Source organism: Heliangelus exortis, chromosome 1 (assembly GCF_036169615.1).
Source record: "Heliangelus exortis chromosome 1, bHelExo1.hap1, whole genome shotgun sequence".
NCBI lineage: Eukaryota > Metazoa > Chordata > Aves > Apodiformes > Trochilidae > Heliangelus > Heliangelus exortis.
Genome location: NC_092422.1, coordinates 42,148,694 through 42,154,178, shown reverse-complemented (window position 1 = coordinate 42,154,178; position 5,485 = coordinate 42,148,694).

Genomic DNA, 5,485 nt, shown 5'->3' with positions numbered 1-5,485 from the left:
TGAAGCAAAAAATGAACAGAGGACATCCCTCAGAAGTCATCAGGTTTTTTTCTACCTAAAGATGCCTGAGGTGGAAGCAGTACTCTGACAGAGTGTTTGCCTCTGTAGCCAAAACTGCAACACCAAATGTATCCCAGGTGTCACATCAACTATAACTTGGTACCTTTCTTCTGCCTCATCTCCCCAAAGGTCCCATCTAGTACTTAATCTGAGAATAAGACTAACTTCAATCAAATGGGATTTTGTAAATAGCAACTGAACCCTGTATTTTCTCTTCCTAGACCCTCTGAGGGCAAAGATGATGATGATGATGAACTTACCCACTTGGTGTCAAATTATATAAAACTAGGGCACTCACCAGCACCTGGGACATAGTTCCACCTCTTTCCTGAGCCTAATGGAGGCCCAAATCCCCATCTCACATCTCTGAGAAGGTAACCTAACCATTGGGCTACAAGTCATACAGTGAAATTAACAACTGGGCACAGTTCCAAAAACAGGAGGAAGGTTTTATCTAGGAGGTGGAGAAGGTGGGTGTGACCTCTAATTCCCTCAGACCTAAAGCAGAGGAGGGATTTGAATCTCAGTTTCTAAGTACTGAAATGTGCTGAAATGATAGGAAAGCAAGGGGAATACCTCTGTGTTATGACTTCAGCCTTTAAAATCAAAGTGTGTCCACTCTGAACGAAAAAATTTTATCTTCAGAAGGTGAATTTTACTGGTGGATCACAGGCAGAGGTGCTTATTCCTAAAAGAGTATACACTGGAGGGCTTCAGGCACACACCTCTGCCAGCAGTGTCTCTGCTCTCTGCTCACACCAGTGACTACTCTGAATCTATAGTGAGGTTTAGATAGACTGTTTAGATAGACTACACATGGAACATAAAATCCAGCAGTGTGCCTGAAATTCAGGTATTTTGCTGTCTTCATGTCTGAGTTCCTAGGACCTGGATTCACCCTACATCTCTCGGCATTTAATTGATGCGCCTAGAGGTCTTTGGTAGTCTATTAAGACCTTCTTTTGAGTGTCTCAAACCTTAATTACTATCTGGGTATGCCCCTGGAAATCCATTAGAGTTTCCAGACTTAGTTGCATGCCCAATCTCATGCACTCCAGCTCCAAGACAATCCAGACACTCAAGTGACTCTGCCTTGGTTTCCAGACGAATGGGAAGACACAGGTGCAGAAGACAGAAAGGAGCCCCCATGTACTTCAGCAGCTCTGTCCTGTCTGGGCAATGAGAGACACAGGACTGCAGGGCACACTAACTTATCTCCAACTGCTGAATATTTAGGTTGCTGAAGGCACATGATTCCTAATTTAGGCACTTTTAAGAGGCCAAAGGCAACAGCGTGAATAGGTGCCTTAATTTTTGTCTGATCCAGTCCTTCACTGGATTGTATCACTCAGTTCTGTATCACTGCAGAGTTTTCTGTATTTCCCTGCCTGACACAAGAATAGACATTTTAGGCTGTTGGAAATATTGTGTTTATGTTCTTTTGCTTATTTAAAATATGTTTCTTACATGATTCTTCATTTTTCCCTTATCTAATTTATTCCAAGATATTATAGCACAGACATAATGCCACTGGATAATACGGAATATTGATAGCTTTTTATTTTTATACTGATATTAAATAGGTATGTCCTGGGTCTGAATCTTATCAAATCACTTCTCTGTAAGTTTAGTGGTATATACACATTTACATTCCATAGGCATGTGGGAAAACACTGAAAATATTTATGGTCCTTTGGACCAGGAGACCTGAAAATTAACAGAAAGAACATTTCTAGTATTACAGTGAAGATTGTGAACAGCTGCTTTGCTAAACTAAATGTGCCAGTTTTCACTTTGAAGACTTGCCAGGTGGTAAGACTGAGTTCAAGTCCATGGCAAACACAAGTTCTGGGTGCATCCGAGCTGTCAGCTGGGCTTGCTCCTGCTGCCTGTGTGCACATGTGGAATTCTTCATGGACTGGAGCAACTTGGTATCCACCCAGCTAAAACCTGGAACTGACTCAATAACAAAACCCTCTCAGACTGCTTCAATAAGCACTATGGGTGGAAGCATGCCAGCTCTCACCACCTCCACCTGGCCCAGCCTTCCAACACTGTTCTACCAAGTGGTGAGCTGTCATAATACATAACTCCTTATGCAAACACACCCTTGGCATCACACACAAGCACACCAGTGTTAGAGATGCCTGTGAGGAGGTGGCTGCAAGGGGTACCTTCTGCCTCTGTGATATCCAAGTGCTACTGATAGGGCCAGACTGCTCAAGAGGGAGTGCAGCAAGTTCTAGGACACGGTTCACTAGATGGAGAAGTGGGAATCCATCCCTGGAGCAGGTGGTGGCACCAGCATAGACACAGACATCCTCTCCCTGGTGGATGCTTACAGAGAGTCTGTGCACAAGCCAACCCCAGAGAGCCTGCAAATGAGAATTCTGGCAATGTCACTCTGAAGCTTATTTGAAGCTTGTTTCCCCTTAAGTCTTAACTTCAGAACCAGTATCAGCTGGTCAGGCACTGAATGCCCTCTCTACTTACTTGGTTTTTTTTTTTTTTTTCTTGTTTGGGTTGTTTTTATCTTAATCATTGAGATACCTTGTACTGAATGCTGTAGATCAGGTTTGGTTAACCAGCCCTGCCCCAGGGCTTGATGCTGTGTACAGATTCACAACCTACTTCTTTTTGTTTGGTGACTCCTCCCCAGTTTCTTGTCTACTTTCACCCTAATGCCTGTTTCTACTTTCTATGGTTTGGTTTGGGTGAGGTTGGGTTGGGTTTTTTATGTCCAAATGCCTTATTACCTGAATTTTCTGGGATATGAAAACAATTTTCTTATTTTTATCTATTCTTGTTTCTAATTGTATTGTTTTCCTCTTCTTTATGTCAACTCTGATTATCTGCAGCACTCTACCTCATATGAACATAAACACATTGTTCAAGAGGTTTTGTGGGGTTTTTTAATATCATTCATCATTGTGTTTAGATGATAACACTGAACTCTATGGGAGACTTGTAAACATCATCAGAATTCAATACCGAATTGAATACAATAGCAAATTGTATTTGGATTAAATACGTAATACAATAATGGATAATAATTAAAATATTTTATTAAAATCTACATAAGTACTATGCCACTTTCTTCCTTCCATCAGTAGCTTGTTCCAGCAAGCATTTCCTTGAATCATTCATGTAATGAAAATCTGTTGTATGCAATACTTTCCTCTTACTTTCTTTTATATCTGTAATTTTTTCTATAGACTAGGTCACTTAGTAGTGGAGGTCAACATAGAATTGTTTGGAATAATTTTCAATATACTTACATACTTATTCTTTACTTAAAAGTAATCTCTGATTTTGCTGATGAAATAGCTTATCCTTTTGGTCTTTTAATTTGACCCAATTTTATAAGCCTTTCCTGTTTTTACTATTCTTGTAAATTTGGAGGGTTTATGTGGAGGCCTTATAGAAGTCCTTGACTCTACTTCAAAGCTCTTGTATATTTTTGGTTGTCCTTGCCATTTTACATTGTAGTAACAATGATACAGAGAAGTTACTTGTGTTTTGGTGTGTTGTTTTTTTGTGGTGTTTTTTGTTGGTTTTTTTTTTAATTTGCAGTGGTTTTTCCCATGAACGAATTAATTCTCTGATTTACACAATTTCCCATGTTTCTTTGCTATGCACATGTCTATCTCAAAACTTGATGGCCTTCTAATATCATAGTTCATAAACTCTTCTTATATTGTTAAAGGTAAGTATTTTGCTATAGTGGGATATTTTGTTTAGTATTTTCACTCATTATCGCTATCATAAATAAGCAGTTGAAGATGGCAACCATTCAATGGATATTTTATTATCTATATTCTACATTTTTTTAAATGTAGCTTACAAAGCTCAGCCATGAAGCTTGGTTATCCAGTGATGTACAAATCAGTTGACAGGGATGTCAGCAAGTAGATCAGAGACTCATAGAATCATTTAAGTTGGAAAGGAGCTTTAACACCACCAAGTCCAACTGTTCCCTTAACATTTACAAGTGTACCACTAAACCATGGCCCTACAGATCTTTTAAATACCTCCAAAGATGGTGACTCTACCACTTTCCTGGACAGCCTGTTCCAATGCCTGAGAACCCTTTTGGTGAAACTATTTTTCCTCATATCCAATCTAAACCTCCCCTGGCACAACTTGAGGCCACTTCCTCTCACACTACTGCTGGTTACTTGGGAGAAGAGACCAACACTCACCCCACTGCAACCTCTTTTCAGGTAGTTGTAGAGGGTGATAAGGTCTCTCCACAGCTTACTTTTCTCTAGGTGAGGAACTCTTCTTGGGCATGCTCCAGTACCAGCTGTATTTTACTCCATTCACCCCAACTCTTTGGGTCTGGCCAACCAGCCAGTTTTTAACCCAGCAAAGTGTGCACCCATCTAAGCCATAAAAAGCCAGTTTCTGCAGAAGAATGCTGTGGGAAAAGGTGTCAAAATCCTTACTGAAGTGTCCTTACTGAAGTCCCGGTAAGCGACATCCACAGCTATTCCCTCATCCACTAAATGGGTCCCCTTGTCACAGAATCACAGAAACACAGAATGTTTAGGTTGGAAGAGACCTCCAAGATCATCCAGTCCAACCTTTGACTAACACCATAATCAACTCCTAAACCATGTCCTTAAGGACAAGGTCCAAATGCCTTTTAAATGCCTCCAGGCATGGTGACTCCACCACTATCATAGAATCATAGAATCATAGAATTAGCTGGGTTGGAAGGGACCTCAGAGATCATCAAGTCCAACCCTTGACCCACCGCTGCGGTTGCTAGACCATGGCACTGAGTGCCACATCCAGTCTCTTTTTAAATATCTCCAGGGACGGAGAGTCCACCACTTCACTGGGCAGCCCATTCCAATGCCTGATCACCCTCTCTGTAAAGAAATTCTTTCTAATGTCCAACCTAAACTTCCCCTGGCACAACTTGAAACTGTGCCCTCTTGTCTTGCTGAGAGTTGCCTGGGAAAAGAGACCAACCCCCCCCTGGCTCCAACCTCCTTTCAGGGAGTTGTAGAGAGTGATGAGGTCTCCTCTGAGCCTCCTCTTCTCCAGGCTGAACAGCCCCAGCTCCCTCAGCCTCTCTTCATAGGGTCTGTGCTCGAGTCCCTATCCTGGGCAACAGAAGGTAATCAGGTCAAGCAGGACCTGCCCATGCTGACTGGGACTGATCATTTTGTTGTCCTGAATGTGCCATATGATGGCACTCAAGATGATTTTCTCCATAACCTTCGCTGGCACAAAGATCACCAGATTCTCCTTCTGGCCCTTCTTACAGATGGGTGTCACATTTACCCATCTCCAATCAACTTGGACCTCCCCAGTTAGCCAGGACTGCTGGTAAATGGTGGAAAATGGCTTGGGGTCCTGCCACCTCCCTCAGGACCCTTGGGTGGATCCCATCTGATCCCCTAGACCTGTGTGT